Here is a 22,740-nt window from a genome sequence, read left to right as displayed (position 1 = left end):
TTCCAACTCAAGATTCATCACGATCCAAGCTTTAAACGAAAAAGTGTTCAACATGAAAGTTGTTCCTCTAGATCTAACATCTCCAAAAAGTCCAAATTCATCCCATTTGGACAAAGTATGAATGACTTGAGCATGTCTTAAAGTTGGATGACCATTTGGAAGATTTGAAGTTCCACTCTCCATATACGAATGCATGCCCCTTCGACATGACTTCAGCATTGCTTACACGTAATTTTGGACCTGAATGCATCATTATATAGGCCTATCACACGCTCATGCATCCATGCAAAGGAAATTTCTATTTTTGGAGTTTTGAAAGAAATGTGCAATTATCAAGTGCTTTGGATATAAATATAACCCTCCATGATCAGAATTAAGGACCATTGCGCGCCAGCTTTGAGTCAGCAACCTTAAACCTCCACATTTAAAGGATAAGCTTAGTGTTTTTCATTGAAAATCGAGTTTGAAATCTCCCACTATTATGAGATTCAAACTCCAAGAGTACTTGATAACATGAAAATACATTGTATATTTGCCTTGATTTACACTCAAAAATCATACCACTTTCATTTATATTCGATTATTCTGCAAGTGTTCGAGTTATTTTTGCAGGTATTTCAATTCCCATGCTTAAGGGAGCAAAGTATAGAAAAGGAAGGAAAATAAGAAGAAACAGAAGAGAAAACATCAAAAAAGAAGAGAATACGAATTATGTGCATGTGACGACCGTCACAAAGCCGGTCACGACCGTCACGCCTAGCCTGTCACGACCGTCACAGGCCCATCACAAACGTCACAAGGCCAAAAATCAGCGCATTGAATCTGTCAACAGAAGTGATCCACAAGGCCCTTATTTCTCGTTCCTCAGCCATTTTCCTGTGGATTTATCACTCAACCAAGTCATCCTTATTTCTCTCAACTTCCAAGACCTAATGGAGAATATAAAAGGATGGAAGTTGGAAACCTACGGGCACGCTTAACTTTCCTCTCTGAAGCCAGCTTTCAAGACCTTTCTCTGCATCTTATTTTTCCACAGCAATTCTGTTTTTCTTTTATTTTTCTTAAGCAACATTGTTTTCTTTGACCGTTCAGAGCTTTGATTTTCCCTTTTCCCTTTCCGTTTTTCAGTTAGACAAAGTAGTAGTTTCCTACACTGGGTAACTACTACAATTTAGTTAATTTAGTTTAAGCAAATATTTCGAAGAAGCATAATCCTACCGACCTGTGGAGGACTGCTCAAGTACTTCAAGATTCGGCGTATTCTATTAATCCAAATTCTAGGTTTTTATTCAATTATTATTGTTATTGCTTTATTATCATTATAATCATGTTTGCTTTATTGTTGATCTGTTTATGTTCATCTGTGTTTGCATTATTTAACATGTCTGGCTAAAATACCAGTATCGGTATGTAAACAATTTAATTAGACGGGATTTAATAATAATCGGTGTAAAACTTCTTTCCTCAAACAATCTTTTTGGCTGTGGTTTTTAATTTAAATTTAATTAACTTTGTCACAAGAGTGAGAACCTATTTAATACGATTTGGCCACAAGAGTGGGAAATTAACTAAGGTGAGAACCTACAATCGCGAGAGCGTGAGGGTCGAAATGGATAGTTAAAACTAGGCATTGATTTTAAAAAAAGCGAGAGCACTTTAAAAGCAATTAGAAATTATTTATTTTCAAAAAGTATTTTTAGCTTCGAATGGGACAGCGAGAGCGTACATTCTGACCTAAAGGTACAGTCTGAATCAACAATCGCGAGAGTGTGAGATAAAGCCTTTTAAATAAGTATTTTCTACTGAAAGATATTTGGTATTTAAATTATACACCGGTGACTTATCGAATCCATGACGATTAATGCAATGCATACTAATATCCTCCTATTTATATTTTCTTAAGACTTAACTTCCCTTAGATCAATTTTCTTCAACCAAACTTCTGAAAATCATTTCCTTAGCTAAACATAGCAACGTCTGTAGCATTAGTTTGACCATCGGTCCTCGTGGGTTCAATATCTTTTAAAACTAAAACGACTAGACTGTGCACTTGCAGTCAAGTGCCTGATAGACAATATTCAATATACAGTCACGAGATGTATCAAGTTTTTGGCGTTGTTGTCGGGGACCTGATCTAGTCAAATAGTGCGATTCTTTCGTTACACAATATAGACTAAGGCAAAAGCTAACCTCCTTTCCCTTATTTCCCCCGATTGTATGCCAAGTACACGCTCACAAGGCGACAACTTAGCACCACCAATCGCAAAATTAGAGTGTTTCTTATATTTAAGACGCCGAATACTAGAGTACCAACGAAGGTACAATATTTCTGAAATCTTCTTTCCTACTGCTGAAGCAATTGAAAAACCAACCATGGCTACAGTGGAACGACATAATCGTCCTCTTAAGTTCTACGTTACCCCGTCCAACAGCATCAATTTGCTGGAAATCCTACGGACGACCCTAATGAACATTTTACCAAGTTTGTGCAGTACGCAGACACTGTGAATGCGAAGGGTGTATCTCAAGATGCAATAAAACTACGCCTCTTTCCTTTCTCTCTAAGAGACAGAGCTTAGGCTTGGTTGCAATCCTTGCCATCCAACTCAGTTACGACATGGGAAGAAGTGAAGAACGCTTATCCCGATATTTTCCACCTAGCAAAACTGCTATGCTGAGAGCTCAAATCAACGAATTTCGACAAAAGGATGTAGAATCTCTCTACGGCGCATGGGAGAGATACAAAGACATGATGAGGATATGTCCACATCACGGTCTCGAAGACTGGGTGATCATTCACACATTTTACAATGGGCTTCTGTACAACACACGACTGACAGTAGACGCTGCCGCGGGCGGTGCACTTATGGACAAGCCATACAACGAAGCCTATCAACTCATTGAAAACATGGCCCAAAACCATTGCCAATGGGGAGGTGAAAGAACTCCAATAGAAAAGTCCCAAACTAAAAGTGGAATGTACGAAATCAGTAGCCTTGACCACGTCCATGCAAAGGTAGATGCCATTGTTCAAAAGTTAGATAACTTGACCATACCACCCGTAGCCACTGTGGCTGCCGTCACTCCAAACTGTGAGTTATGTGGAACTCTTGGACACACAGCACCAGAATGTTAGATATTGGCAGGAGTCCCAATTGATCAAGTGAATTACGCACAAGGAAACCCTTATTCGAATACATACAACCCAGGTTGGAAAAACCATCCCCACTTTTTATATAAGAATGACAACGCCCTGTATGCACCTGGCCAAGCACCCGTTGTTCCTCCTGGATGTCAAAAGCCAGCTAATAATGCTCCTAACATGCCTAGGAAGTCCAACCTTGAACTAATAATGGAAAGCTTCATAGCTACCCAAGCTCAAACAAACAAAGACTTCTTGAACCAAAACATATATACTAGTGAGTAACTTAAACAATTAGCGAGCAAAGTAGACGGCTTAGCCACCCACGACAAAATGCTTGAAACACATATTTCACAAGTGGCTCAATAACAAGCATCTACTGCCGCTCCCGCCGGCACATTCCCTGGACACCCGCAACCTAATCCAAAAGGATATGCAAATTCCGTTATATTGAGGAGTGGAAAAGAACTAGGCGGACCCGTATATCAGAGACTCCAAAATCCTGCCATGTACCAAAAACTAGACAAAACAACAACTGAGAAGGTAAGTGAACCGAAGGAGAAGGAATATAATACCCGAGAGGCTGAAGAGAAAGAAAACCTTATGTGCCTCCACCACGTTATAAACCACCCATTTCGTATCCTCAAAGACTCGCAAATTCTAAAACTACAGGGCAATTTAGGAAATTTGTTGAACTTCTGAAGCAATTAAACATTACAATTCCCTTAATAGAAGCCATCACACAAATTCCTCATATTCCAAACTTCTTAAAGAAATCTTATCCAATAAGAAAAAGATTGAGGATGATGAAACAATTACACTTATCGTTGGGTGTAGCGCAATAATCCAAATTAACATGCCTCACAAACTAAAAGACCTAGGTAGTTTCTCCATACCCTATGTCATTGGAAAGTTCGTCATAGACAAAGCTCTATACAATCTAGGAGCTAGCATTAGTGTAATGCCCTTAACCATCTGTAAAAGGCTCAACATGGGAGAACTAAGACCCACCAAGATGTATGTCCAACTAGTGGACCGCTCAATCAAATATCCTGTCGGTATACTAGAGAATGTCCCAGTACGTGTAGGACAATTCTACATTCCTACAGACATCATAATCATGGACATCAAATAAGATGCCAGTACACCTATTGTATTTGGAAGGCCATTCTTAGCTACCACCGAAGCCATAATAGACGTGAAAAGAGGTAAGCTAACATTCGATGTTGGAGAAGAAAAGGTTGAATTCATCTTGACACAATTCTTACAAGCTCCAGCTTTAGACGATAACTATTATCTATTTGATGTCATAGACGAGTGCTTAAGAGAGATGGAGATGCAAGAAACCACATATTCTGATATAATGAAATTCCAAATCCCTCCAATCTTTGAAGATGATAATTGGTGTGAACCCTACCAAAATGACAGTCTAAGCGAACGCTTAGCTCTTACACCCAACCACATGTTATTCCCGAAGAAACCAGACTTGGAATTAAAAACACTACCAAAGAACCTAAGATATGAATTCCTAGACATTGAACTCAAAAGACTAGTAATAGTCAACACTGACTTGGGACAGATGGAAACTGAAAAGTTACTAGATGTCTTAAGAAAATATCCGACCGCGTTAGGCTACAACATCGCCGACCTAAAAGGAATTGTTGATTCCTTAGGATTGGCAATAATTTTAGAAAACAAATAATGTAATCATCTCTGTTGTTTTAATATGTTGGGTTGAAGAAATTCAACATCCGGACCAACATGTCATGTACGATGTCACGACATCAGGTCTGTGACATCGCACATGTGGAGAAGACTGAATTAATTAATTCAGTATATGTCAAGGGATCAGCAAGGATATCTGGTGAATATCCTAACTCCTTTGTGGAGGTCTTGAAGACTAAATCAGAATATATATAGGCTCTAAATATGGAGATATATATGGAGAGAGTTTAGGAACTTGAAGACCTTGTTTGTAGCAGAATTTTTCTGCTGAAGTTGCAACAGCAAAGAACAAGTCTGCTGCAGTTTTCTGAAGGCCCAAATCCAGTTGGGTGATTAGGTTATAAATAGCTGATTGTAATCTAGTTTTTGTAAGCCTCTTAGAATGAATTTTTAAGGGTGTGTGTAAGGTAAACCTCCCAATCTGTGGGAAGGTTACCATGTGTCTCTCAGTGGTAAACCTGAGAGTGTTTGTTACTCAAAGCCTGTAGGCAAGAGTGATTATGTTCTTGAATGAAGCTGTGAAGCAAGTTCAAGGTGTTTGCACATTACATTGTATTTGTAGTGATAGGAATGGAAACTGGAGGTTTCTATCTAGGAGTTCCTAGGTATAGATTACATTGGGTAGGGATTAAGTGATGAGTTGTAAACGGGGGAGTTTAACTCTGAATTGATACTACTAATAGTGGATCTTCTTCCTGGCTTGGTAGCCCCCAGATGTAGGTCATGTTGGACTGAACTGGGTTAACAATTTCCTGTGTTTGTTTTCCTTCTGTATGATATAATCATGTCTGCCATAACTAAGCATGTATTCCAGTCTGTTCATCAAGATAATAGCAGATCTGATACATAGCCTTCTGTTGGAATGTCAAGCAGAATGTTTTGACATTCTCCAACAACAGCACATACTGTTTAATAAGCTGATGAATTCAGTTCAGTATGTAGTGAAGTCTGGATTTAAAAAGCATCACAGACCTGGCCATAAGATCATTGTGAAACTGTCAAACTGGGTGTCTTGACAGTTCTTCCAGTAAGCTGATACTGAAGTAGAGACTGGTAGGTCTTTTACAGTACAACAAATTTAGCACAGTCTGCTTTCAGGAACCAAGCAGACTTAGCATATGGTTCTGGACTTGGATGTCAAACGGAAGGTTGTGACATTCACTCCTGACTGCATATGCTAAATTGTTGGATGGTTAGTTTTTCTGTTTCAGGATTTTTCTCAAGCTATTCTTCAGGAATCCACCAGCTGATCTAAAATCTAGGAAACTAACAACTAAGCTACAATTAATGAACCTGGCAAATAATATATTTGTTAGCTCCTTAATAAGTGGAGATTAGTTTAACTTGTTACAACCTTTAATTTAGGAAATACAAGTACATGACCAACAAACTGGAACAATGTAACAGAGGATATCTGTGTAGGAAAACAACAGAAGTGAAGGTTATGGTGCACATAACAAATTGTTCCTCCTCTATAGGATGACATAGAAGGAGAGGTTGTGACACTGTGAAAAGGTACACAATAGTACAGAGTGTAATAACTGTCTTGCTGTAATAAGTACAATGTTAGATCAGATGTCATGACTTGAAGTAGAACATCTGAATACTGACTACACCAGAATTTCAATTGGTATCAGAGCAGGCATCCTGTTCTGTCTCTGGATGAGATCCATGGCTGATACTTTCTGGTAACTGGCAAGGAGTTATGTTAGTACTGATGCTGGAACCTGTGTAAGGTTCTGTAATTCCCTGAATGGTCCCTTGAAGTAGGTGGATGGACTGTTCATGACAGGAATGGTGTGTACCTGTCTCTGGAGGTTGGCAATTGGCCTGTGTGTGGGACAGCTGTGCCAGCACTAAATCACATTCAAACCTGGTATGGCCTTGGAGGCAAATCTGGTGAAGTGTGTGTTCATAGGTTGAGTTGTATTATGATTTCCGCTGCATAATACATGGCAAAACTCAAACTCTGATGTAGTTTCCCCTCATGTGGATGAAAGGCTGCTGTGTTCAAGATCTCATCATAATCTACTGTAGATGTCAAAGATACTTGAGTCTCCTCAAGTCCACTCATCATGACGTTCTCACTTCAGGATGCTAAGAGTCACTTAATCACTGATTCTCTTACTCTCTTGAGTAGTGTATATGAAGACCTTGAAGACCTTCAAGGAAGGTGTGTTCCAAGGAGGTGGAACCAATGTTCTATGTGATGTTAGAACATGTTGTTCAACAAGTATGCAGCTACTGGTTGAAGAGCAGATGTTTTAGGGTTCAAACAATGGGATAATACTGTTTGGAACCTACTCCTGACCTGGAAGAGGAGACATCTGTGTGTGCTAAGTTGACAAGAGCAGGGTCAACTGGGTGTGTGCTCAAGAAGGTCATCCCTAGAAGTTGAGCTGGTTGAGATGTGACATTGTGCAATCTCCTGCTGTTAAGCATCTCCCTGCAGTTTGATCAGGGTTGGATAGTTGTTCCCTGAAGTACTATGGTGTGTTGGAAGACAAGTCTCCTGGATGTTAGCAGTCAATAATGGGGTAACCTGACTGTGATATCATTTAAGGGGGTGTAACCATGAATCTTGTTATTCAAACACTACGTTCAGAAGTGGCAGTTCTTACTAGGAGTGAGAATATGAAGATTCAGTGGTTGGTTGAGGTAATATGCTCTGGCAATGCATATCTACTATTGACTGGTGATGGTTGTCTCACTAGTACTTATGGTCAGCTGAAGTCTGATTGGTGTGACCGGAGGAGTTAGTTGCCTCTGGTAAGGGATGATGGATGTCATGTTGAGACATTTGTGTATAATGCATGGATATTGGTGTGGAGTTTCCATGATTGTTAATTTGAGGGGGAGTTTTGGTTAACCTCCTCACGTTTGGTCAGCCTAGGGTCAGGTTGGCTGTTGACCTGTGTCACATGGGTTCTGGTTGATGTGTGACACATTTGCAAGGAAGGATTCATCTCTCTCATTCCTAAGGGTGAATCTAATCTGGAAAGAGTCTCAAGACTATTAAGGTACTTGCAAGCAGAAGATGTTGACACTAGAAGAGTATTTTCAAAGTATTCTTATGGTGGAAGTATCTGAAAGGATAATTGGGAAAGGATTTAAGATCAATGTCTACTTGTGTCAAGTCCAAGTATTTAATTGATTATCCTTGGAGCTCAAGATAACTGATGTTCTTAAAGATGTTGGAACATCTCTTCTTCAAGACCCTGTGCAGGATCACAGGAAGGATAGTACATTGGGGTATGATCTATCTCTTTGGTGGCAGCAAAAGCATATGATCTCTGAAAAGGTTTCCTGGCAAGAAACATGTTCAGCCTTGGTGTGTACAAGAAGAAGAAGACATCATAGTCTTGATGGTGGTTACTTGGATCAGTTTGTTTCTGATCTAGGTAAGGAAGTGCATTAGCTTATGCACCCTGTGGAGTCAAGAACTAGTGGCAGCAGTCTTGACATCATGGAAACAGCCTTGCTTTAGGAAGAGGAATCCTTGGCATAGCTGAAGGGTTAGTTTCTAACTGGTCCTTCTGAAGACTCATACATCAGAGTGTCTGATGTCTTTGGAGAAGAAGTAGGAATTCATCAAGGTGTGAGCTTGGATGACTTAACTGCAAACCTGCAGGATGGAGGTTGTTTACTCAAACTTGGTTCCACAATCAAGTCTATGAGAACAGTGAACTCTTGTTCTGTAAAGGGAGGAAGTTCTTTCAAGTGGCAGAAGAAGGAGCTGAATTCAACAGCTGGATGTCAAGCACAACGTTGTGACATTCAGTTCTGCATCAGATTCTTAGTTGATGAAGTGGCACATCAACTTGAGATAGAAGGATCTACAGGGTTGTAGATTGGACACTTCATAATGTTGAAGTTCAAATCTCACTTGAAAGGTCAGAATATCTTTGGGAGAAGTCTGATAAACTTGAGAAGGTCAAAAGGCAGCATTTGATCTTGCCATATGAGAATTCATGAAGGAGGTAATCAACCAGTGGCATTTGGTCTATCTCAGAAGTGAGTTCGAAGAATCAAGATAATCCACATAAGGCAGCTGATTATTCTTGAGGAAAGTCTGAGACAAATTACTTTTGAGCAGAAAAGTAGTAAGTTGAAGACAAAAGGAGGTGTCTTCCATTCATCCCTTGGAGCTTGCGGTAGGAGTTCTGAGCTGTCTATGGAAGACTGTCTCTGGGAGTGGGATGAGAGTGTATATATACCAATGTATGTATGGGCTCCTCTGGCCCAAGCTGGTGACTCAGTAATATCTGAAGACTATCAGATAGTGCTCCTTGTGATGCTATGAAGGATGTCCCAGCTGATGTTAAAACATCTTGTGAAGTGACCTTCTATTCTGATTAGAAGAGAGATTGACACAGAGTGTGGATGTGTTCAGTCAAGAGGGTTGGACAGAGGGTGCGCTCTTGAAGACATGAAGATGCGTCTTATGTTTTCCTTTCATCAAGTGGTCTGGAATCTCCTTGAATCAGGAAGTATGTGAAGGTCCAACCTTGGGGTGTTGGATATGATCATGTGTGACCTCCAAGAGAGTAGGTTGTCCATGATAGGGGGAGTGTGTCCGTGTGCTGCAAGTAATCACCAAGCTTGTGGTCTATGTGCTCTCAGATAACGGGGTATGGCAACTTGTTAGTTTTCAGGATGCTGTGATGTGTGGCAAGGCTGAGTGAGCAGAAGAATGTCTGACCGGATGTCATGACATTGCCCTGGACAGTGCTGTTAATTCCTTCTGAATCTTAAAGTCATTAGGAATTATGAGGGTGATGTGGCTAAGTCTGATTAACCAGAATAAGCCTGATGGCTACAGCTGTGTGGTACAGGGGGAGTAACCATCAACTGAAGTGTGTAAAGTTGGCTGTAGCAGTGCTAGGTGTCAAGTCTCTACTGGAGGTATGACAGAGGTCTTGTTGAATACTGGCTGAATGCAGGAATGTTAAGACATCGCGTGCAACGTGTCTGACTGCATATATGGAATGGTCTCCATGCACTGGAACGACTGTTTTGGAAAAGAAACAGTCAAGAGCTATAAAAGGTATTCAAAGATAGTCTGAGATTTTGTTGGTGATTCTCTGACTGTTTCTCAGCAAAAATAAATGCATCTTGACCAAGCATTTATTTCTACCATAAATTCCTAGGCACGGGCTGGACTATTTAAAGGATGCAAGAGCCCTCCTCTCCCCACAACAGAAACACTCCAATCTCAGAATCATGGGGTATGTTAAGGTCTGGGCAAGCTGCGCCTGGATCTGGTTTTGTGAAGGGTGCCTTTACAAATGTTTAGCTAAAAAGGGGGAGAGAAAGAAACATAGTCCGGGGGTCGAGAAGCAAACAGATCACCGTGGTAGCAAACAGAAAGTTGGGGTTGGGGTTAGACACAAAATTCACCAACTAAATTACCACTTGTGTCTTGTGATCTGAGTTAAGAGAACAGTTGTGCCCTGTGATCTGAGTTACACTGTCTATGTAACCAGCATTACATACTCTTCAGGAAGCTCTCCTGTTGAAGGGAAGGGTTCTGGAACAACTGAGCCTTGTTTCTCTACCTCCTCATGTACACCAACATTGGTGTTTGTGGTGGTGGAGCCAATGACGGAGATGAAGAGCATTCCCAAATTGGGATGTTGTGTCCAGTGTATTGTTTATTTGTTTTAGCTAAAATTTGCCAAAGGGGGAGATTGTTGATTCCTTAGGATTGGCAATAATTTTAGAAAACAAATAATGTAATCATCTCTGTTGTTTTAATATGTTGGGTTGAAGAAATTCAACATCCGGACCAACATGTCATGTACGATGTCACGACATCAGGTCTGTGACATCGCACATGTGGAGAAGACTGAATTAATTAATTCAGTATATGTCAAGGGATCAGCAAGGATATCTGGTGAATATCCTAACTCCTTTGTGGAGGTCTTGAAGACTAAATCAGAATATATATAGGCTCTAAATATGGAGATATATATGGAGAGAGTTTAGGAACTTGAAGACCTTGTTTGTAGCAGAATTTTTCTGCTGAAGTTGCAACAGCAAAGAACAAGTCTGCTGCAGTTTTCTGAAGGCCCAAATCCAGTTGGGTGATTAGGTTATAAATAGCTGATTGTAATCTAGTTTTTGTAAGCCTCTTAGAATGAATTTTTAAGGGTGTGTGTAAGGTAAACCTCCCAATCTGTGGGAAGGTTACCATGTGTCTCTCAGTGGTAAACCTGAGAGTGTTTGTTACTCAAAGCCTGTAGGCAAGAGTGATTATGTTCTTGAATGAAGCTGTGAAGCAAGTTCAAGGTGTTTGCACATTACATTGTATTTGTAGTGATAGGAATGGAAACTGGAGGTTTCTATCTAGGAGTTCCTAGGTATAGATTGCATTGGGTAGGGATTAAGTGATGAGTTGTAAACGGGGGAGTTTAACTCTGAATTGATACTACTAATAGTGGATCTTCTTCCTGGCTTGGTAGCCCCCAGATGTAGGTCATGTTGGACTGAATTGGGTTAACAATTACCTGTGTTTGTTTTCCTTCTGTATGATATAATCATGTCTGCCATAACTAAGCATGTATTCCAGTCTGTTCATCAAGATAATAGGAGATCTGATACATAGCCTTCTGTTGGAATGTCAAGCAGAATGTTTTGACATTCTCCAACAATAGCACATACTGTTTAATAAGCTGATGAATTCAGTTCAGTATGTAGTGAATTCTGGATTTAAAAAGCATCACAGACCTGGCCATAAGATCATTGTGAAACTGTCAAACTGGGTGTCTTGACAGTTCTTCCAGTAAGCTGATACTGAAGTAGAGACTGGTAGGTCTTTTACAGTACAGCAAATTTAGCACAGTCTGCTTTCAGGAACCAAGCAGACTTAGCATATGGTTCTGGACTTGGATGTCAAACGGAAGGTTGTGACATTCACTCCTGACTGCATATGCTAAATTGTTGGATGGTTAGTTTTTCTGTTTCAGGATTTTTCTCAAGCTATTCTTCAGGAATCCACCAGCTGATCTAAAATCTAGGAAACTAACAACTAAGCTACAATTAATGAACCTGGCAAATAATATATTTGTTAGCTCCTTAATAAGTGGAGATTAGTTTAACTTGTTACAACCTTTAATTTAGGAAATACAAGTACATGACCAACAAACTGGAACAATGTAACAGAGGATATCTGTGTAGGAAAACAACAGAAGTGAAGGTTATGGTGCACATAACAAATTGTTCCTCCTCTATAGGATGACATAGAAGGAGAGGTTGTGACACTGTGAAAAGGTGCAGAATAGTACAGAGTGTAATAACTGTCTTGCTGTAATAAGTACAATGTTAGATCAGATGTCATGACTTGAAGTAGAACATCTGAATACTGACTACACCAGAATTTCAGGAATAAGTCCTTCTATCTGTATGCATCACATTATGCTAGATGAAGATTGTAAAACCTCTAGAGAACACCAGAGAAGGAATAACCTAATCTTAATTATTATAGTCAAGGATGAAGTAAAGAAGTTCTTAGATGTTGGAATCATATACCCTATCTTCGATAGTCAATGGGTTAGCCCCGTTCATGTAGTACCAAAGAAAGGGGGTGTTATAGTTGTTAAGAACGAGAAGGGAGAATCTATAGCACAAAGAGTTGTGGCCGGAAGTAGAATGTGGATCGATTATAGAAAAATAAACAAAGTCACTCAAAATGATCATTTTCCTCTGCCTTTCATTGATCAAATGCTTGAACGATTGGCTAAGCATTCCCACTTCTGCTATCTAGACGGTTATTCAGGATTCTTTCAAATTCCTATCCATCCTGATGACCAAGAGAATACAACCTTGACATTCCCTGATGGTGCATTCACTTACTGACGAATGCCATTTGGATTACGCACCTCTCCCACAACATTCCAATGATACATGATGTCAATCTTCGCTGACTTTATATACGACATTATGGAAGTCTTTTTGGACGACTTTTCTATTTCTGGGCAGAGCTTCGAAGGATGTCTATCAAACCTTGAAATGGTACTTGAAAGATGCATAAAGGTGAATCTCGTCTTGAACTGGGAGAAATGTCATTTCATGGTCCAACAAAGAATCGTGTTAGGACACGTAGTATCTGATAAAGGAATTGAAGTAGACAAAGCTAAGATCGAAATCATAGAGAATCTTCAACCTCCGAAAACCGTACGAGAAATACGAAGCTTTTTAGGACACGCCGGTTTCTACCAACGCTTTATCAAATATTTCTCGAAACTTACCAAACCACTTATTGGTTTATTAATTAAAGACGCTGACTTTATCTTTGATGAGAAATGTTTAACAGCATTTGAGAAATTAAAAACATCTTTAATCACCGCACCAATCATGCAACCACCTGACTGGAGATTACCTTTCGAAATCATGTGCGATGCGAGTGATTATGCCGTAGGCGCAGTGCTAGGACAAATAAAGGATAAAAAACTTCATGCTATCTACTATGCAAGTAGAACATTAAATCCTGCCCAAATGAACTACGCCACCACTGAAAAGGAACTTCTAGCCATTGTGTTCGCTTTAGACAAATTTCGTTCCTACTTAGTAGGAGCGAAAATCATTATCTACACTGACCACGCCGCTATTAGATATTTGCTAAGTAAGAAGGATGCCAAACCAAGACTCTTAAGATGGATCCTACTCTTATAAGAATTTGACTTAGAAATAAAGGATAAGAAGGGTACTGAAAACATAGTAGCAGACCACTTATCACGAATCGAAGGGGATAAGCCTAAAAATATTCCAATCAATGATGATTTCCCTTACGAACGACTTATATCCCAAATGGAAAGCGACATGTCTAAACTAACCTTAAATGATACCGAAATAGAAGAATCCGTGGAAGAAATTCATGTGAATACAACTCTACCATGGTATGCTGATTTTGTCAACTACCTGGCTGTTGGAGTACTTCCACCAGACCTATCATACCAATAAAATAAAGAATTCTTTCATGACCTAAAACAATACTACTGGGATGAACCTCTGCTTTTCAAAAGAGGTACCGACGGTATTTCCCGTCGATGTGTTCTTGAGGATGAAATAGAAGACATAATCTCTCATTGCCATTCCGCCCCCTATGGTGGGCACGCAAGCACATCAAAAACTTGTGCTAAGATCTTACAATCGGGCCTCTTTTGGCCTACTCTATGGAAAGATATCCATAATGCGGTTATAAATAGCGACCGATGCCAACGCACTAGTAATGTTTCAAGACCCAATGAAATGCCACAAACAGGCATCTTAGAAGTGGAAGTCTTTGATGTGTGGGGGATTGACTTCATGGGACCATTCCCGTCTTCTTTTGGTAATAAGTACATACTCGTAGCTGTCGATTACGTTTCGAAATGGATCTAGGTCGTAGCTTCTCCGATAAATGACACACGAGTAGTGATTAAGTTGTTCAAGAACATAATATTTCCTAGATTCGGTGTGCCAAAACTAGTCGTTAGTACCGGCGACTCCCATTTCATATCGAATATCTTTGGAAAACTTCTTCTGAAGTATGGAATCTGACACCGTGTAGCAACACCTTATCACCCACAAACCAGTGGGCAAGTCGAGGTTTAGAATAGAGAAATCAAACAAATTCTAGTAAAGACTGTTGGAATATCTAGAAAAGATTGGTCATCTAAACTAAACGAAGCTCGGTGGGACTATAGGATAGCCTACAAGACCCCAATAGGGACCACACCCTTTAAATTAGTCTATGGTAAATCATGTCATCTCCCTGTGGAATTAGAACACAAATCTTATTGGGCAATTATGACCCTAAATCTAAATTATACTCTCGCAGGCGAGAAGCGAATTTTGGACATTCACGAATTGGAAGAACTTCGACTAGACGCCTATGAGAATGCCAACATATACAAAGAACGGACCAAAAAATGGCACGATAAATGTATATGTATGAAAGAGTTTAATGTCGGCAACATAGTGCTACTATTTAATTCTAGACTAAAGCTTTTCCGGGAAAACATAAATCTAGGTGGTCAGGCCCTTTCGAAATCACAAAAGTCTTTAAAAGCGGTGCGATAGAAATCAAAGGTCGAAATAGTGAACCGTTTATGGTAAACGGAAGCGATTAAAACATTATCATAATATTGACAATAGAGACTATTCAAATAGTCTAAGACTTATAGAGTTGCCCGCTCAACCCCAAAACTAGTATATCGCAACGTTACTGTTAAACTTACGACATTAAACAAAGTGCTTTGTGGGAGACAACCCGCCTTTTTTTTAAATTTGTTATTGTATTTTGCTCCCTTTCATTGATTCTATGCAGTAATATACTTGTTGCTTCTAGTTACTAACTTAGAAACATTGGATACTGATTAACAGGCGAAATATAACTAGTTAGTAACTAACTTTCATCAGGCAACCAATAGATACAGTTTTCAGATGCAGAGTTAAGTGAAGGCAATATTATTATTTAGCTCAAAAGGATATGGTTTTATCTATATATTATGATGGACCTACCATGGATAGGTAAGGTATCTGAGATAGCATCTTATTTATATTTAACCAGCTATGATGGGAGAATGGTGCTATTAAGAGAAGGTTTGTCACATACCGTGAAGTCACCCTAGAATTCCTTAGCTCCCTAGTTTACAACCCCGAGCATGGTTACGGACTCAACAAAGGGTTGATTTCCTTTAGGCTGTTTAGTATGGACTTCACTTATAACCGTAGAGACCTTGCTGACCTCCTAGGATTTCCTATTGGCCCATTTGTTTTCACTACCCGCAAGGAGGAATTAATCGATGACATCAACCTAGATTACTTTTGGGGTAGTTTAACGGGAGACTACCACCCTAACTGTAGCGGGAAATTCATGATCATTAAGCTATTGACAAGCTAGAGATCAATTAATAAGAGTCGCCACCGCACTTTAATTGTTTCCAAGGGAAAAGGGAAAAGTACGAACAAAACCCAATAGGTAAGAAGTTTTCAACTAAAAACTAATAAAAATCATAGATCACAGGTAAGGGGGTTGGTTACACAGAGGGAAGGTGTTAGCACCCAAAGTGTCCTAGGTACTCCTAGGGAGCCCTTTTTGTGTGCATATGTATTTTTGTACAAAGTGATGTTTACAAACAAATAGAATGGGGGGGCGAGAAAAGAATTTATTAATTATATTTTTTGTGTTTGAGAAGACCTTAGGACTTGTGCCTACGTACCAACATAAAAATGAGGGATCAAAACCTCGTAGTTCGTGATACAAATTTCAAATTGGATGCATTGTTTTTAACAAAAATTAAGTTTGAAAGGCACAAAGGCCCAAAAATGGTTTGAATGGGTTAGTTCTTTTTGGCTTTTTGAAAGTTTAAGTCAAGTATGGTTAAGTTTATTTACAACTTTGATTTAAGAAAAGAAGCTTGAAAATGCAACGGCATAAGGCCAAAGTTTCTATCTTTTTGCAAAAGTGGTCAAAGCTTAGAACAAAAATAGTTCACACAAGGAAGATTTTTAAAAAATGGAGGGAGAGATTTTGAAATTAAAGAAATGGGGAGAAGATGAAAAGACTATCCTATGTACAAAATTAAAAGTTTAGAGTTGAAAAGATCTGACCAAGTGGTTAGCAATTCGATAGACAAGAATGTCAATAGAAACCCAGAATTTCCTTGGACTTTTAGAATCAAGCAACACACAAATGCACAATTATATTATCTTGAAGAGCAAGGCATCAAATAAAGATGGCCATATCCAAGCTTATCCATTCCATGATCTTCTCCAAAATAGCCCATATAACAGATGAATTCCACAAGTCACAGGTTCAAAATAACAGCTTCACGATGATTATGTTGCAGATGAAATTAGAGAGATCTTAAATGATGTATCAGATGAATTTCAAATTGCAAGCACTTGGTTCTTCACAAATTGGCATTGGCCAAGTCCTTTAGCTTAGGGAGGTCGCCTAGATTCTAAGTCCATTTTTCCAGGATCAAGCCAACAGTCCAGTCAAAAGTTTTTTTAGGGTTTTTATGATTATTATGCATCTCATCTGGAATGAGAATCAGAGAAAGCCGTAGTTCGGCTAACTACGGGTTAAGTTTTGGGATGAACGACGTTACTACGCAATCTACCGCATGCTCGACCTTTGGAGACTTACTCGCCTGTAAAGAAGGAGTAAACGTGTTCTTAGGAGAAGAAAAATCAATGAGTTTGTTTGTGTTTTAGGAACGCTCATGCAAAAGGGGTAATGAGGATAAGACCTCATAGCTCTTAACCCTGGACAGGGTGAGCTCATGATAAAAAGTGGGGGTTCAGAAAGGTGGAACCCTCTCCACTGATTGACCGGACAAAAGATCTGGGTTTTTTTTTCTGAAGCATCGATATGTAGTGTGATCTTAAAGAACGACGCACTGAATAACGGGGGATTGACTATTGATCCCTTTTATTCGTCAATTGCCTCTTCATGGAGGTCTTTAGGCAAAAAGTAGTAAAATGCGGGAAAGATAAAGGGGGTTAAGAGATCTACCACACGGATAAAGATCCGAAGCAACAGCAAATAAAGAGATAAGAAACCCAGAGATCTCTCAAGCTAACACCATCAAAGAAAGCGAGTCAGTATAGGTAATCGGAATAAACCTCTAGGTGGTATCCCACAAATAAAGTGGAACACTAGGCAAGCCATCTCTGCAAGAGTCATATGAGCCCTCACAAAACAAAACTCAACAAATAGGTTAGAGAAACAAGATAGGGTAATCAAGAGTTACCCCCAAATCAAAATGTAACCATATGGATCATGCCATTAAAATTCACAAAAAGAGCTCACAAAAAGCAACCAAGTGTAGGAGGCCTAAACCTCTTGTCAAACACATGCATCAAAAGGGTATCAAATTCACCCATAATACCTCATACATTCAGAGCATTCAAATTAAAAGCATAAAGTAATGGGAATAAGGTAAACCTGAGTGGAGAGATCGAATGAAATTGAATTGCCCGGTTGGGTTTGCAAAGCAATCTGAGGGTTTATATGAGATGGAATTGGTTCTTTGCAGATGAGTTCCCTTCAGTCTCTGGAGGTTGCTCTGAACTCTGTTAGCTCTTCTCTCACTATCTTTTTCCCAGCCAGGGTAATAGGAATAGAATGCCCTTTTGTTTCACTGAAACTCTGAATTTTTAACCTGATTTTTGTGGACCTGTGGGCTCAGATGAGAGAGGCCCAAGTCCAAATTTTTTTTGTTATATTTTATTTATTTATTTATTTATTTATTTATTTATTTATTTATTTATTTATTTATTTATTTATTTATTTATTTGTTTATTTATTTTCAAAACACGTGGGCTTCGCCTAGCGAGCATGACAGTTCAAGAAATTCCTCTGAGGGTAGGTGATTCTGGTGGCTTTTCTTGGGACTCGCTAGGCGACCCATTTTGCTCGCCTAGCGAGCATGACGGCTCATGAAAAAACTTTTGCTCCTTCAAGATTAATGTTTTGACTGACGAATAGACCCCATTTGAACCTGTTGGAAGTAACTCAAGTCTTTCCCTTGTGTTGACTGATCATCTAAATAGAACCCACAAAGTGTCCTGAGTGATGTTCAAGCTTCTTGGAGCTAATCCCGATTGACATGATGAAATGCAATGTATCTAATTCTGATTGATAATGATGAAATGCAATGTGAAATGTTAAATGACCTAAAAATGAATGCATGAATGAGGAGGGCAAATTTTGGGGTGTTACAGCTACCCCTATTCAGTCATCAACTAACTCGAGCAAGATGAAAGCGAACAGCTTATCAGACAAACAGGGTGAGCTGTGATTGAATACCAAAGACAGCCAACAAATTTACGCTCTGAGAACACCACAAAAATGCTGAAATACACCACGCTGTTTTTTTTTTCTTCCGATCCTCTGGCTGGATCTGAATCGGTCTTCTGACTTAACCTGGAGTTTCGATCCTCTGGCTGAATCTATACTCAATTTAGTCCTCTGGTTTGATATTAATTTTGATCCTCGGGCTATATACGATTTTGATCCTCGGCTAGATCTACTTCGATCTTCTGGCTAGATCTTCTTGTTTCGATTCTCTGGCTAAATCGATTCTCTTTGATTCTCTGGCTGAATCTGACTTCGATCTTCTGGCTAGATCTTCTTCGAACTTCTGGCTAGATCTACTTTCTTTAATTCTCTGGCTGAATCTATTCTCTTTGATTCTCTGGATGAATCTATTCTCGGTCTTCTAGCTAGATCTTCTTGTTTGGATTCTCTGGCTGAATCGATTCTCTTTGATTCTCTGGCTGAATCTGATTTCGATCTTCTGGCTAAATCTGGATTGTTTTGTTGATAAATTCCCATCATTAGGATCTCGCACCTGAGGCATGCGCTGGTTGACCCTCTTTCGAAATCTACACCTAATCTTCATGTCGGATATGCAGCTTCAAGAATATTCCACCTTTTGGGCTTCGTATATATTCTTCCGGTTAGAACATGTTGTAACGACTCTTTAATTAGACTTTTGTTTTCTAAATTGCGATCCGCGGGCTGGATCCTCTTGTAGGCTGATTTTCTGTTGAGCTATCAATCTACTCCTCCAGCTGGCTTGTTGGGGAAATAACGCTTGCAGGCGACTCTCTGGCTGAGTCTTCAAATTGAACCTTAGGCTGGCTCTTTGAAAAACGATTCTCAGGCTGAATCTTTGAATTGACCCTCATGTTGGATCACACACACTCGATCCTCTGGCTGAATCTCATGACTTTGGTTGTAAAGTAACTCTTCAGTCTGCTTTGAAGAACCAGTTTATCAGCTTATGCGTATGCTTGATATGATATGCATGCAAATGCCAATGTTATGCATGGTGCAAAAAGAAATCTGCTTGGGGAAGCAAATTCTGGTAGGGAACGGATCGCTGCATCAATCCTTGAATGCTCTGTTGGGAATGATCCGTCTGCCAGGACCGGGGAACCACCGAAAATAAATCGGCTCTCCCTTTTAAAAAGTTGACCTTGCTGGGGAGAGTATCAACTATGGGAACTTTGTTTGGCGAGGCTCTGTAAGGAGAGTCTGCGGGGAAAGCATTTCCTGGGGAAATGTCGTAGGAATCGACCTTTGCTGGGGATATGAACTTGCTGATCGTCCTCAGGCTGAGGATCAAAACAAATCTGTAAAAATAATCTGCTGGGGAATGAGATGAACACTGGGAACACCACCCTCTTGTCGGGTATGCGACTATTCCGCTGTTGCCGAGGATACCAGGTGCAACTCTACTGGGGGACATGCTCTGCTGAGGAGAGACTTTGTCAACCGCTTGGGGATGAGGATTCATGACTTGGCATCCGGTTCCTGTGACCTGCAATCACACACGTATGTCCTGGGGGAATCACTCGGTTTGAATTCACCGTCCGGGATTAATCACATTCAAAGCAATTTTAAATGTTTTCCTGTGCAAATTATCTGCAAAAGCCACCATTATGTTCAGATGCAATATGTTTAATCAAGAATTTAGACGTCTTTTGCAAACAAACTGATAAAATGAAAAATAAAGAGGCTCTTTAACTGAATTATTTGAATTTTATTGGTTGAAAAAATTTGGGCCAGGAATAGGCGAGTACATTAGGAAGTTGATCCCTGAAAAGAGGCGATCGCTATAAATTGACCAAAAGAAACTATCCTAATGGCAATGTGGATACGGGGTCCCACTGAGTTTCGACTCTGCTTTGGCTCGTATGACCTCAAGACGCTCTGCTCATCTTGCTTTCTGAAGTGGATGATTAGTCGATCTTTAACCTTCGAAGATTGCCGGATTGAATGAAACGGTGATATAACACGGATGAACTTAGATCGCAGTCATTCACGTATTCCCTCTTTTGCATGGACCGCCCTTTTGGGTTTTCAATCCACCGGGATACCCTTTTTTGCCTGAGTCACCCTTTCGGGATTTCGACTCACGGGGTGTACATTTTTTGTTTTATTTTTTATGTCCCTAATTTTTGCCCGAACCTATTTAATTTTTTGGTTCGTCGGGATGCCCTTTTTTGCATGGACTCTTTTTCTTTTGTCTAACAGGTCTATTTCTGCGAAGTATTTTTTAACTGCGTCTGAGTTGACAGGGGATGGGAAGTCTTCCCCATCCATGGTTGTTACCATCAAAGCTCCATCCGAGAAAACTCTTCTAACCACGTATGGACCCTCATAGCTCGGTGTCCATTTGCCCCTGCGATATGTGTTGGGAGGAAGAATTCTTTTGAGTACCAATTCGCCGACTTGATACTCCCGAGGGCGTACTTTCTGATCAGACGCTCTCTTCATTCGTCTCTGATATAGTTGGCCATGGCATATAACTGCTAGTCTCTTTTCCTCAACTAGGCTCAACTGATTGTATCAACTTCATTGTTGGTGCAGGGAAAAGTTATTCTGGCACAAAATGGCATATGAACCCCCTCTGGCGTGATCAACACTGCACCAACTCCGTGAGCATTGACGTTGACCGCCCCATGAAACATCATAATCCATTTGGATTCAGGGTCAGGCCCCTCCTCCGGGAGTGGTTCCTCGCAATCTTTCGATTTGAGAAACATGATGTCCTCATTAGGAAAGTCGAACCTCATAGGTTGGTAATCATCAATCGGTTGCTCTGCAAGATAGTCTGACAAGACACTTCCTTTGATTGCTTTTTGTGAAGTGTATTGGATTTCATACTTTGTCAGTATCATTTGCCACCTAGCAACTCTTCCGGTAAGCGCTGGCTTTTCAAAAATATACTTGACGAGATCCATCTTTGATATCAATAGAGTTGTGTGAGTCAACATATACTGTCTTAGTCAGCGAGCAGCCCATGCCAAAGCGCAACAAGTTTTCTCGAGCAGGGAGTATCTTTGTTCATAGTCGGTAAACTTTTTGCTAAGGTAGTATATTGCATGCTCTTTTCGACCTGACTCGTCATGCTGACCGAGCACACAACCCATTGACCCTTCTAACACCGTCAAGTACATGATGAACGGTCTTCAATTTTTATTGCCATGTCGGGATGAGTTCGGCATAACTTCTGCTTCACCGGCGGCATATCTTCATTCAACGGTAACCTGTGCACAACAATGTCTGTATCCAAACCTGGAATATCTTGATAGGACCAAGCAAAGATGTCGACGTACTCACGACGCAAACTGGTCAACTATTCTTTCACCTCAGCCTGTAGACTGGCCCCGATCTTGATCTCTTTCTTGTTGTCTTCCGTACCAATGTTGACGGTCTCAATCACCTCCTGATAAGGTGTAACAGTTCGGTCCTCCTGTTTCAATAACCTGGCTAACTCTTCAGGCTATTCACAATCTTCCTCAACCCCTTCTTCGGCTTGATAGATAGGATTGTCGAAGTCATACTTGGCCATAGCAGTGTCGTTAGCAGTGAGATCCTGGTGATCATCTCTGCATGATGGAGGATCATGCTTTACCTTAGAACGAGAGATTTTTGGAAGGAAGAATGAAAGAGAAACATTGCCATTTTTTGTAAAAGTAAAATAATTGAAAGAAAGAGAACACAAAATTGTTTGCAAAAGTTGTCCTTTATTGATGATGAAAATAATTGCGAAATGTAACTAAATGGATGGCCCTACAGATGAGTCATTACACCTTGGGCAAAGTGTAAGACTTTATTATGCATGTAATAAAAGGAAAACAATAAAAAATTACTCTTTCAGTAGAGTAACCCGGACAACTTTTTTGGACGACCAATTGTTGAGCTTTTCTTTCGGGACACACGGGCGAATCCAGCTATTTAAGTCACAATCAATGTCAGCCTTGTCTTCATCTGCAACATTGACGATGTGGGGAGAAACCAAACCCCCGCTGGAGAAAGTACTAGCTTCATTCTTCTGAGACTCCGGAGTAAACCCCAATCCAAACTT

At 40.0% G+C, this 22,740-nt stretch overlaps 1 non-coding gene across 1 annotated transcript; it reads right to left on the bottom strand.

Moving 5' to 3' along the window:
* Positions 1-2,671: 2,671 nt before the first annotated feature.
* LOC127133656 (small nucleolar RNA R71) lies at positions 2,672-2,778 on the bottom strand. The gene has a single exon (XR_007807608.1). It is a non-coding gene; the product is annotated as a small nucleolar RNA R71 (small nucleolar RNA).
* Positions 2,779-22,740: the final 19,962 nt, after the last annotated feature.

Source organism: Lathyrus oleraceus, chromosome 3, assembly GCF_024323335.1.
Source record: "Lathyrus oleraceus cultivar Zhongwan6 chromosome 3, CAAS_Psat_ZW6_1.0, whole genome shotgun sequence".
In the NCBI taxonomy this organism is placed as follows: Eukaryota; Viridiplantae; Streptophyta; class Magnoliopsida; order Fabales; family Fabaceae; genus Lathyrus; species Lathyrus oleraceus.
The sequence above is the reverse complement of the archived record's forward strand: the minus strand, read 5'-3'. Positions and strand labels throughout refer to the sequence as shown.